The following is a 13,425-nucleotide window of genomic DNA, read 5'->3' on the forward strand; positions in this document are numbered from 1 at the left end:
AATCCAGATTTTGAAGTGTGTATCCATACTCACAGTACCAGAAATCTTCAAACTCCTTTTTCAAGGTTTAAAGAGACCTTTTTTTTATCATGTGATAAAAGTGGCAGTTTCTTAGCCTAGCATTTAAGCTTAAATTTAGAAATGGGTAGAAGCGGGTAACAAAGACAGCAATTTAAAATGACAGCCTCAAGGAAGGTCAAAGTGGAATTCTCACGGCATTTTCTGCCCAAGTTAGAGCAGTTACCACCTGACTGAAGATCTTTTTGTCTGTCACTATAAGGAAGGGAAATACACTTTCCAAGGATGAGTTTATAGATCAGTTGTTTAAAATGTTACGTATTGGGACTCGGAGTTTGGAAACACTTTAAGGATAGTTTTGCTTAAATCTATTCATGTGTTTGATTTTGGGGGGGTTGTTTTTTAATTATTGAAACAATTGGTTATTCATATTAGTGTGGTACAGAGTTGACTATCAGTATTTGTGTACAATATGTGATGGTCAAATCAGGATAATTTGCATACTCATCATTGCAAAACGTAATCATTCTTTATGTTGTATGTTTGTTTTGTCATTGTTGTCCTCATATTTCTATTAAGTATAAAAGCTTTCTACCCCTGTTCTGTCTTGTCCATAGTAAATTATATTCCATCAGAAGGTTGGTAATCAAACAAATAATATCATGCCAAGTGTCAGTAACAGGAACAAAATACTACCTAATAGGTGTACTTTTTTCCCATTATTATGCTCATAAATGACAAGCTCAAAGAGTAGGAATATAAACTAAAAGCATATACAGTGATTGTCCTCATTGCTATTCACATTCAACACACAGGGGATTTGAACCGTCCTGGCTCATTAGATCTACAAGGCCAAGTTTTCCTTGTGCACTAATGAAGCCCCTGTTTATATTATGGAATTGACCTGAAATAAGTGGTGTTGGTTGACCTGGTTCTAAACCTGACTTTGCAACTTGCTCAAAAGCCTTGTCTAAGTTGCTCAACTTCTCTGAGCCTCCATTTCTTTATGGGTAAAATTTAAAAAGCAGCATCTACTCTGTACCATCTCAGGGAGGACTAAAATGAGCTGTCGTGTAAAGCAGTCCATGCAATATCTGGTATATTAGGTGCTCAATAAGTGGTGCTATTTTTATTTTCTTTCAGATACCCATAGTTGATCATAGATACTTCGTGCTTTGTTTCCAAATCATCATGATAGGCAAATGAAACATATGAACAATTGCAGATATGTAATTATGACCACACCAATCAGCCGAATGGACAATCCTGGAGTGAAATGAGAAGTGCAAAGACCAGCCTACATTATGTCATGATAGGCAAATGAAACATATGAACAATTGCAGATATGTAATTATGACCACCCCAATCAGCCGAATGGACAATCCTGGAGTGAAATGAGAAGTGCAAAGACCAGCCTACATTATATTTGGTAATCAAAGTATTTCTCTAAGGCTTACTTAGAAATGGACCTCAACTCTAGAAGACCTACTTTACATACTTTCAGCTGTCCAGTCTGCAGTTTGGATAAAGCTGCTCAATGCATTTATAACTTTCCTTTTTGTGGAATACTATTTTACTGGTAACACCTCTCAGGAAAAAGAAAAACATCAATAACAAAAAAACCCCATGTATAAAATAGCATATAGAATGAGACTATGACCTTTGAAACAATAGACCAGCAACCAAATTCTAGCTTCACTGCAAAATAGCTGGGTACCATTAGGCAGATTAGTCCTTCTAAACCTTGGGTTTTCTAAACTTCAGGTTTTTACCTTTATGCTGGTAGTAATCATTAATCTCTAGACAGTTGAAAGCAGTAAATTAAATAATGTGTATAATACACGTATAATAGATAGGCCTTTGCACCTGCCAGATACTAAGTGCTCAATTAATATTCCTTGTCATCATCATCATCATCAACAACATTGAAGAAATATGGGTGGATCTTGATTGGTGAGAAACTTTAATCTCACTCATATTTAGCTGAGTCTAGACAAAGTTTAAAATACTCATATTCACTTAGCTGGTAGAAAGAGGAGACAAGAAGAGGAGAGAAAGTGTGAGAGTGTCTAGATCTTGGTTTATTCTACTTAATTTTGCCTGACAACTTTACCTTTATAATCCAGAAATAGAATTGAGCCCATCAGAAGTCTGCCTGTGCCTTAGAGGGCTTTTTCTAGAATTGTCCAGAAGCGTCCAAGCAACACTAAACAAGAAGAGAGCTTGTACTTAAACATAGTTTGCATGTACATGAGAGCCAATTCCAGCACATTGCTAAGAATTGTCTATTTTTTAAAATTCAGAATGTTTTTCCAATTCTAAGATATGTAGTCGCAAAATCAAACTATTACCACCTCAAAACAGAAATAGTAAAACAAATGAAAAAGGAAACTGAAAACGACATAGTTTGACCCCTTCTCCCCCACCACCAATTTCCACAGAATTCATGCTCCAGCCCCCACAGCTCCTCCCACCAGCTTCCCACCCCCACCCCACCGCCCCCAAATTCTACTATCCCAGTGTCTGCTCTATCAGTCATTCATCTTCTGCCATGCCCACCCACTCCTCCTCGCTGACAGCCTGGCTGCTCATGAGTGAGGAATGGTATGGTAACCAGTTGCTGAGTTTTATCTTGATATTCAAAACAAAAAGATAAAAAGGAAACAGATGTATTGACAAGAGATAATTATGGGGATGGGAGCCAAGAAGCCGACAATATCATAGGGATAAGGTACCTGTTTGTGCAAGAATTAAGAGATTTAAAGTCCATCCAGGGACAACTTGCAGTTCCAGAAACAATTTTGGTTTAATCAAGTCTGAAGATGGAAAGCCATATAGTATATATAAGAGGCTTGAAGTCATATGTTATCTGAAAAGGGATATCACGTGGGAAACTCTTGGCAGTTCACTTTCTATAGTGTTTGGTTGAAAAAGTTCAAAGCCATTTGTTGCTGTTTTGCTATGTTTTTCCAAATCATTTCCTATTGATTCAGCACACCAGGAAATCGTGGCTGGGTTAACCTTGCCAAAAACAAGTTTCTACTTTGCTGACTGGATAGCGTCCAAGAGCCACATTATGTTGGAAACAATAAGCACCTTGCTTTGAAAGCAACCATTTGTGTAGGCAAGTGGGGAACATCTCGCAGATGTCTCATCAATTCTGGGATTGAATTATCACTTTCCATCCAACCCTGCAATTTAGACCGTTGGTTGTTGGTTGCACCACCTTGGAGACAAGCTCGATACTCTTGGATAGGATGACCCAGTCTTGCCTACTCCCCTTCCCTGCAGGTTCACCCAAGGGATCCCCATATCTTGGCAAACACATTTTTAAACACACACACACACACACACACACACACACACACACACACATTTTTTTTTCAGAAATAGACCCTGGGTGGGAGAATAACATGGAGACAGATGCAATATTCAGACATGCCTTTTATACAATAGGATGTTTGATAGCATGGTATGACAGGAGATTAGTATAATAGCCAGAGGAATTGAATATGACCTTAAAATAATTTCTGAATTTCACGATATTTCTCTGTAAGATGAGAATAATAATGCTTGTTCTTTCTACTCCAGAGGGTTGTGTGAGGAAAGGAAAATGTATACAAAATCACTATGCAAAGTAGACAAATTGAAGAGATTATTTTGTTAGCCTGACAAGAATTGCATGGTTTGGTTTTGCCAACAGGAATTTTATCCCTATTTAGGGACTAAATATTACAGAGTAAACAGCTTATTGAAATACATTTTCTCAGCTTGCTGCTTTCACAGGTGGAAACAGGAACGGTATGATTGTTTTTATTTTCTTTTTATAAAATCAGGTAGCTAGAGCTGAGTGGACACATAATTATCCCAATGGGAAGTATAGCAGTGTCATATCAATCATTCTGAGCCTCCCACATGATGAGGCTGGGCTAATGACTCAAACCATTTGACAACTGGCAAATGATAAGCTTGCCAAAATCAAGAGCTTGAAACATCAGAGAAAGCTCAAAGTAAATCTTTGAGACAGCTCCAAATCCAATTCCATCCATTACCAACCACACCTGCCTGCAGAACTATGCCATTGTTGTTGCCAGCAGCACTATGCTAGGAAAAAAAGGACAAATTACAGAGAAGATGTTACCAGAACGAAAAAGAATGGCTAATGTTTTCCAAGGCACGTTTATCAGTCATTGAGTTACACAACTCTGCAATAGTTAACCTCACAACCCTGCCTCCCTCGTGTCTCTAGGAAAGCAGTTGTATTTCCACGTAGAGTCAACAGTAAAGTATGTAATCTCCACTCAACAAACTTTATTAAGAAAGAACTGTGTGATAAACACCACTTAGTGTTTACAAAGGTGACTTAGCATCCCACTGGTGGAGACAGACCTTTCTTTATCTACCAGAAAATAGTGGTTTTATGTGCAAGGTACTTTAGAAGCCAAAATGGTAGAATCTATTTCTCTTGGGGATATGAAGGGAAAGGCTTCTTAAAGGAGTGCCATGAGCTAAGTCTTGAAAGACACTCAAGAGTTTGTCAAGCAAACAAAGGGGAAACAAAATTGTAGATAGCGAACATGGAATATGCAAAAGCAGGAGAGAGCAGGCTACATCGTGGGATCTGAAGGTGGTGGGTTGGCTGGATGTGGAGGCTGGATTAGCCCTTCATTTTTAGTCATGCCTCTTAAATTTCTCTTGTAAAAAATTGTTTTCTGAAATGATGGGAGTGGTTATGGTAGATGGGGTGGGGGTGGGGGAAGGTGAGTGATAGAAATAAGACAAACCTAAAGAATAATTTAACTCAGCTTTTCTGAAAGTGAAGTTTCTGGACACTAGACCATCTGCAATGGCTGTTAGAAACTGCAAGGCTAGGTAACCCCATAGCTGAAGAATACAGACAGAACTGGTGCTGGGAATGAATTGCTTAACTCTAAAACTTGCAGAAAATATTCTCTCCTACAACATTCCTCATACCTCAGCTTCCTCCTTTGTCCACTCCTGCACTTGGATGCATGCCTCCCATTATGTTGGTACTCATCCTCTGGCCAGCACCATCCAAATTGTTATCTGAAATAAAAGCAATTGATAGATGAAGCCCTCCAAGTCAAGGGATCCCTAGATGTATGGATGACCTGTGTGTGCTTGGTGGTAAGTAGAACAATCTTATTTTTTTTTTCAAATTGCCTATAGAACATTGACACAGCAGTGACATTAAACTTAGAAAGATTTCTTAGAAAAATTGCAAAAAAGCAATAAAAAATTTAAAACCACAGTTCAGTCATTGTATGTGATTTTTGTCCTTCCAAGTCTTTGGTAAAAATAGTGAGATGGGGGCCGGCCCGGGGGCGCACTGGAGAGTGCGCCGCTTGGGAGCGCGGCAGCGCTCCCGCCGAGGGTTCGGATCCCATGTGGAGACCGGTTCCCGCTCACTGGCTGAGCGCGGTGCGGGCGCAACACCAAGGGTTGCGATCCCGTTGCCAGTCCCCAGTGCGGGCGTGACACCGAGGGTTGAGATCCCGTTGCCAGTCAGTAAAAAAGACAAAAAGGAAAAAAATAAAAAAATTAAAAAATAGTGAGATGGGTTATAGAGCATAAATCAATTCCTTCATTTAGGCCACCAAGGCTATCCAATCCAAGTTTCTACAACATGAAATTATCTGAAAACAGTGCTAAAATAATTTATTTTAGATGAAGTAAATAAAAATAATAGGATAGTTTGACAGTTTTTCATGTCAAAGGAACAGGATAAGTTTTTTGACTCATATCATTTGCCTACATCATTCCTTTGCACATGCACAACACCTTTAAAATTTTCTTAGGAAAAATTATTTTTTAATTCAAAAAGACCATCTCTGGAATTTGGAAATAAAAGCATATAGTTGTTTCCATGTTCAGATAGGACTAGGGATACTTAACTAATTAATGTTCCCAAAGGTGACATTCATACACTCCAGATAAGCAAAACTGACCACATCATTTTATCTCCAACTAACACATGTATGGAAACTTGGAATGCCAAGTGATAGTTGTGGATTTATAGAGAACTGGGCAGAAGGGGATTATAAGGCTGTATTTGGGTCCAGAAATGATCACCACAGGCTGGGGGAAGGGCCCCAGGTGCACATTTGTCATCCCTAAGCTAAATTTTCACCTCTCCGTGCTATCTTTTGTATCCCCTTGTCCATCTGTCTTCCAATTAATTCATTCTTTAGTTTGTTTCTCTTTCTGAGTTTTGCTGCTCATCAAATGCTAAGTCAGCACTGTTCAATCAGGTAAATTCCGAAATAAAGTAAAAGCTCCCTAAGGCACAGCCTGCTTAGAACATTTTAGGGTTTAGTACAGTGTATGACATTTAGTGTGCACTAAAAGAAAAAAATACTTTCCACCAAAAGTCAGCCATCAAACTCTGGAATTTCATAATAAGAATATTACCATACTGTATCAATTACAAATACAGACTGAAATGCAGATGCCAATAGCTTATGATATAGCAGTAAAGTTACCAAGGATCTGCACTAAAAAAAAAAAAAAGATTTAAATGCAGGAAATAATTTGGTAAAGATTAAAGAAATGAAGAAAAGGAATTTACAGTTGTTAACATAACTTTAGGAATTTCATATAAATTATTCCATTTAATCCTTGTATCAGTTCTATGAGTAAAAATAGCAAACATTTACTAAGAGCTTACTTGTGCCATGTGGCTATTCTAAGTGCTATATGGTCATTAAGTTATTTAATAGTTAGTTTTCACAACTCTATGTATTAGTTCTATTATTATCCCATTTTACAGTTGATAGAACTGAGTCAGGCAATCTGAGGTTAGAGCCCATACTCTTTAAGTACAACCACAATGCTCATTTTTCAGACAAGGAAATTGAGCCTGCTGAGAGAACAGTGAACTAACCTAGATAGCTAGTAAGAAGTGCACCCAAGATTAAAAGTCAGGTCTGCCTAACTCTGACACCCATATTTACTGTACCATACCACACTGCCAATCACAGAAATAAAATAAAAATTTTGAAAAGTATTCAAATTATAGTAAATTATATGATGCATAGAAGAGGATGAAAATATCAATCTCTTGTGTTAGATTTTTTTTCTTATTAAGCTAAATTCTACAAATAATCAGATATGAAACAAATAGCGGAAACTCTCTTCAACCTTACAAGATAATAGGCTTTTATCAGCTGGAGGCCAAACTTGAATCAAAGGGCAAGCTGACAGAGGGTGAGGGAAGAGGAAAATAGGTGGAGGAAAGACTTTCAAAACTGTTATTTCACCTTCCAGATGGGAAACAGAAAGTGACAAAGAACGTTTTCAACTCAGCCTTTCAAACACAAGTAAATACTAGGCAATGAAAATCTGGAAATAAGTGAAAGCAACAAACAGAACAAACTTAAAGAAAGCAAGCAAAGAGTGGCAGAATTGGAGAAAGAAGCATTCTTTAAGTAAATTGAATATGTTCCCATTCACATAACTATATTCTTATATATAATTTTCTTATTCAGAAGTATTTTCACAATAGCTGAAATATACTGGAAAGTGTACTATTTTTTTTTTTTTTTCACTACAAATGGGCCCAAGTCTTTATCAAGTTAAATCCTTCCTTATTGTGCTTGGGTCATCAGGAATTCCAATGCAAGGACATTTTAACATCCAAAAACTATCATTTATTGACTGTGTAATTTGCAGCTCTTTCAAAATTCCATGTTCATAACCACTGGTAGTTAAGTTTGAATTGCTGAATATTGCAACTCTGGATTTGGGTAATCATGTGTTGTGAGTGTAGAAATCAAGTTTAAGTGTTTCAGTGCTGAAGAACTATTCCTAAGAGCAGAAATGGCAACACCATTCAGTAAAGAAATGTGTGTAACAGCTACAGCATTTTCATTGTCTATCAGGATTTAAAAGTGGCAATGATCAAACAATTACTAAAAAATAAAAAAATAAAAATAAAAAGAACATGACCAATCATTATCCCTTGCGTTTTACTTTATTTTATTTTATTTTTATTTTTTATTGAGACATATTGTGGGGTATACGCATTTGTAGGGTACAGAGTTGAATATCAATACCTGTGCACAATACATGATGATCAAATGAGGAAATTAGTATACTCACCTTTGCAAAAGGTAATCATTCTTTCATTGAGTCTGATGCATTGACTCTCAGCCAAATGCAGTATTCTGGTAGATTTTCAGGCCAAATGGAATTGGTCTAAACAGAGTTGCAGGAATACACCTTATTTATTTTCGCCTTTCTGCTCCTCCTCAAATTTGGTCTAAGGCACCTCAATAGGTACGAATGTCATCATAGCTGCTAGTCCCATTTTTCAATTTCCGTAAGACAAATTTTGTTTCCCATTCATTCTCTCCACTTGCCTAAGACTGTCTCATGGTATTAGCAGTGAGTGTTTCCCATGGGCCAAAAGCAACTTCAAGTTCTATGTATTAACTCATTTTACTCTTCACAAAAGCTTGTGGGGTAGGCTATTAATGTTATTCCCATTTTACAGATAAAAAACACAGAGAGGTGAGCAATACAGCCAGGGACAAGAAGCTCATAAATGATAGAGCCCAGTTTCAAAGCAACCGTTCTGATGCCAAAAGTACTCTCTTAACCACTATGCTATGGTGGTGTTCTAGTAAAGTCTCCCATACAGGAGTACAGACAGAACACATGTATTAGTAAAGCACTTTTGTCAGCACAGAACAGAAAATAATCTGGGGATTTTATGAATAGAGGAAGTTATTGTAAGGATATATGTGGACCAGAATCCTCCAGGAAGCAAGATAGCTTTGGACTGAATGGCCATTCTCTCATTCTCTCTTTCTCTCTCTCTCTACCCTCTTTCTCCTCCCCAAATGCAAAGGGATCTTTACTGTAAAGCTATTAACACATGCTACAGTGCCTCTCACTTGCATGAACCATTGCAAACCCTGGGGACAGGCACCAGCAGTATGTTCACATCATATCCATTTTCTTTTTTTTTTTTTTTTGGCAGCTGGCCAGTTTGGGGATCTGAACTCGTGATCTTTGTAATAACACTTTGCTTTAACCAACTGAGCTAACCAGCCAGCCCACATCATTTTTTAAAAAATTTGCAAAAGGGGTTTTTATATTCTAAGAGGGCTTTGAAATTGATTAGCTTCAGGTCTCACAAAACTTCAAGCTATCCCTGGTCCCTTCCCTGGGCTCTTTGCTTCAGGCTGCCCTTCTGCCATGGTCTCCTCCTGCTGGTCGTCTGCTCCCTCTGCCCGTGTAACTCAGTTGGCCCCTTGATCATTTCAGCGTGCATGCCCTGCCCTGTCATGGCAGCACTGGCCACCAACCCCACTAACTCTGAGTCTCCCTCCATGGCACTTAGATTCCTGAGTGACAGAAAATAATGGATTGAACAACACCACTCCCAATCCGGTATGCTGGTCTTGTGTGCTGTCTCTGGAAATGCCAAGGAGATGGCCTCATTTTAAAAGAATAGTTTCATCCTTTCTTCATAGCTGACATCATTAGGAACTGAATAACAAGACATTCCATTCCTGCCTCAGCTTCCATGAAATTCAGGGAGAAGTTAAAGACTTAGATTATGATCCCAAAAGTAAAAAAAGGCAAATCTCCACATTTAAAATTTGTTGTTTGTTTGTTTTGTTTTGTTGGGTTTTGGGAGGAGGGTGGCTGGCCAGTACAGAGATCGAACCCGGGACCATGGGGTTATCAGCACCACCGTCTAACCAACTGATCTAACCAGGCAGCCCCTTAAATTTTTTTTTTCTCTAATACTAAAGTATCTTATGTTAAAGGTAATCCAACACAGACAGCAGTGGTTTGTCTAAAATGCTCTAGTGTGCTTCTCAGATTTGACAGTAAGAAATTTTGTATATTTGTGGACACTTGGAAATGTGGGTTATTTAAAAATGTGTTATTTATTCATTCATTTCTTTATTCATAAACACGTATTTAACCCCTTCTAAGTGCTAGACACTATTCTAGGGATAGGGTGCAGCAGTGGACAAAACAGACAAATTCTGGGGCCTCATGAAGCTTCATTCTAGTGTGGAAAGACAGAGATAATAACATAAATAAGTAAAAGATATATAGTATGCAAGACTGTTATCATTTCTAAGGAAAAAATTTAAAAAGGAGAAGGGATATGGAGTTGGGTGGTTTTAAATAGGAGAGAGAATGTTTTCTTCTAAACATTCACCAATTACACAAATTCATAGCATAATATTAAAAAAAAAATCTTCCCCTGATAAACTGACCATGTATTCTTTCTCTCTCCGTGACATATGCTATAGAAAGCTTTGAAGCACCATAGAGATCAAAAATGCAAAATAACTCTATGGTTATAAACTTAAAATTTCTAAGCAGAAGTCATGTGCTCCATATTGCTGAGGAATTATGTGAGACTACTGAAAAATTAAGTTTTTCTTACTTGGTTGATTTCTATATTCCACTAGAAGATAATTTGTTAACAATACATAAAGTGTTAGTTTGCAAGGAATGAACTCATTGGGCCAAACCTTTCGAAGAATTTTCAGACTTCTGGTTAACTCTATCTGCTCAAGGAATTTCACCTCTAAGTACTAAACTGTTCATGTCTTTGATAGCTAAAACTGTAATCTGAGTTGCTCTCTATATGTACTGCAAAAAATCTGAAGATATTCACTCTAAATGTAGGCGGATTATTTTAATACAAGACTTGTAATAGAATGATGACTGGAACTTTCCATTTGGTCCTTGATTTGGAGCTAAGTTCTAGAATAGAAAATAGGGTGCTATATATTACACTTCCTAAAGAGAACCACCAAGGGACAAGAGAGCTCACCTCAGGGCTTTCTAAGAAGTAGCAGACTGCTGAGTGTAATCACCCAACACCTGAGCCTTCACGTTCAAGTCTATTAAACCAGAGGGCTGGAAAAGAGAGAAAAGTGCCCTGGGGTCCTCAGAAACCTACAAATTCTGTTGCATAGTGAGAAACAATTCCCTTCCTTCCCCATGAGCTTGCTTCTTCTCCTTAAAGCCAAAGCTATAAAGCCTATGAGTGATTCCATCACAGTGAACCAGTCATCTCATTCCTCTGCTGGCTGTCTGCAAAGGCAGTAGGACTCACCGATACACCCCTGAACCTACCCAAGCAAAGGAAAAGAGAACTGGAGAGAAGGGCAACAGCAGGGCAGCCTGCACCTCCACCAACTCTGAAAGAGGTAGCTGGGCTTAAGAAATCTTGCTGGTGCTTCACCCAAGAGGCCCAGCTGTGCAGTGAGGTGACCTCAGCAGAAAGACTCTGTGGGGTGGACCACTGATGGCAGGGGCTCAGAAGGTGGAAGAGGTTGACTAGAAGTGAATTCCCCATGTCAGGAACTGGCATAAGGAAGGCCTTGCAGGATCCATGAAAAGTCCACATTTGTCTCTATGGTTGAGCCAGTCTTTGAATACTTGGACCACTGAGGGCACCAAAGCTCAGTCAGTATTAATCCCAGGAGCACTGACAACCAACCAGGAGAGAGATCTGCAATCGAGAGAAAGTTGAATGACAAGATGCTTGCCCTGTTGTCTCTTCTTTCTTCACACCCTAGCACAATAAAAGAAGCATAGAAGAAGCAGAAGTACAGAAGTTTGAATCGAGATATGTGTTGTGGGACTGGACTGAGCTTTAATAATAAAAAATAACTGGAGAGTTAGAAAATCTACCAAAGATGCCCATACAGAACCTGCTGCTCATTGGGAAAAATGTATTCAACATTTTACAATTGAAGTAGAGGCTTAGAGAAAAATTCAACACATTTGCTAATGAAAATATAACTAGTGAGAACATATGAAATAGAGACACACCCTTTGGTTCAGAAACCAAACAGAATAAGTGCCTGACTCATAGTAGGTACTCAATAACATTTGTTGTTGAATGAATCCACATATATGTTGATTCAGACTCAGTAAGAAATCAACTCAAGGAAGAATTAATTCAACTGTAGTTGAATTGATGACCTATAGTCTCTCCAGTTTATGATATCTCTACAGCCTGTCCTTCTGTCCACAGTTCTAATAAATTGTAAATGCTGCCTGAGAAGTCAGTTTTTTCTTCTGAATTGATGAAATTGGTATTTAAAGCTTACCTCTCTCTAAGTTTGGCTGTTAGTGGCTGAAAGGATGTCATCCTTTCTAATCAATTCTCAAATCATGACTGCCATTCTTCTCATACCAAACCAGTTTTTTCCCTAGTCATGTGCAAGATGTCTCTTTTAGTATAAGAACTGAGTGATCCTTCTGAATTTTCTGAAATACTCTCTTTAGTCCCTCTCCTTTAATCCTCTGAAATACTCTATGTAGCCCTCTTCAATTTTCAGTAGGACATCTGCATTTGACAACTTTCTCATACAACACTATCTCTACAAAGGAACTTAAGTTAGGTATAATCTAAACCTGCACTTATTATTTTATAATTCCAAACTCTGATACATGTAGATATAAATGATTTGCCCAAGAACACATAGCTAGGCAGTGATAAAACTGGGACTATACCACTGGGATTATACCAAGTCACCTCTCCTTCTCACTGTATCACGGCATCCAAAGCAGACCAGTCCATTACAATGTGCTCTCAGCCAGGGTAAACTGGCTAATTAAAAAAGCTTACATTAAAGCTGCTAGATAAATTCCCATTCTTTGGGGTCTCTTTAAGCTCACTTACATTAAACTTTTACAGCTTTCTCAAGAGATACTATCACAGATTTTCATGTAGATTAAATGGTATGAAGAAGGATGAACTTGCTAGTACCCCTTTTCTAGTTTTAATCAAAATAAATTGTAGATGTCTTGTAGGTAACCATCATACATGCCTCTTTTTAGTTTTCATTCCATGATCTAATATTCCAGGATGAAAGATGTTCCTCAAAAGATTTAAATTATTACAATTTGTTCTTGACTGCAGCACAAACAAGTAATTGAGACAACTGTACCTTTTTTAAAACGTGCAAAGAGGGCGTAGGGAGTGGGGAGTTTTGAAAGCCACTTATCATGTTCCCATTTACTATACTGATTAGAGGAATAAAAAAGCCCAGCATGGAGCTATTCTCCTGGCTTCTCATACAAAAATCATCAGGTGCCTTTCACCTTGTTTTTCTAAGTTTTTAAAATCAGATTTCATTAAGCTCTATATAGTCCCAATTTCTCTGCAGCAGGTACCAACATAAATAAATAAACTGCAGATACAGCTAAAGAAGAGAAAGGTCTGAATTAGGGCTTTGCCTTAAATCACAGGCTGCCTTGCAGTAATGACTGCCACAACTGAGATAAGAAAGTGCATCAATGGCTCTGCTGATATACAAGTCAGCTCCATGCTTTCTCTGATTGGTAACATTCCTGTTTTATTTCTCCTGAATTAATAATGTTCCCATATTTCTCTGC

This window comes from Galeopterus variegatus, unplaced genomic scaffold, assembly GCF_000696425.1.
Source record: "Galeopterus variegatus unplaced genomic scaffold, G_variegatus-3.0.2 Scaffold88, whole genome shotgun sequence".
NCBI lineage: Eukaryota > Metazoa > Chordata > Mammalia > Dermoptera > Cynocephalidae > Galeopterus > Galeopterus variegatus.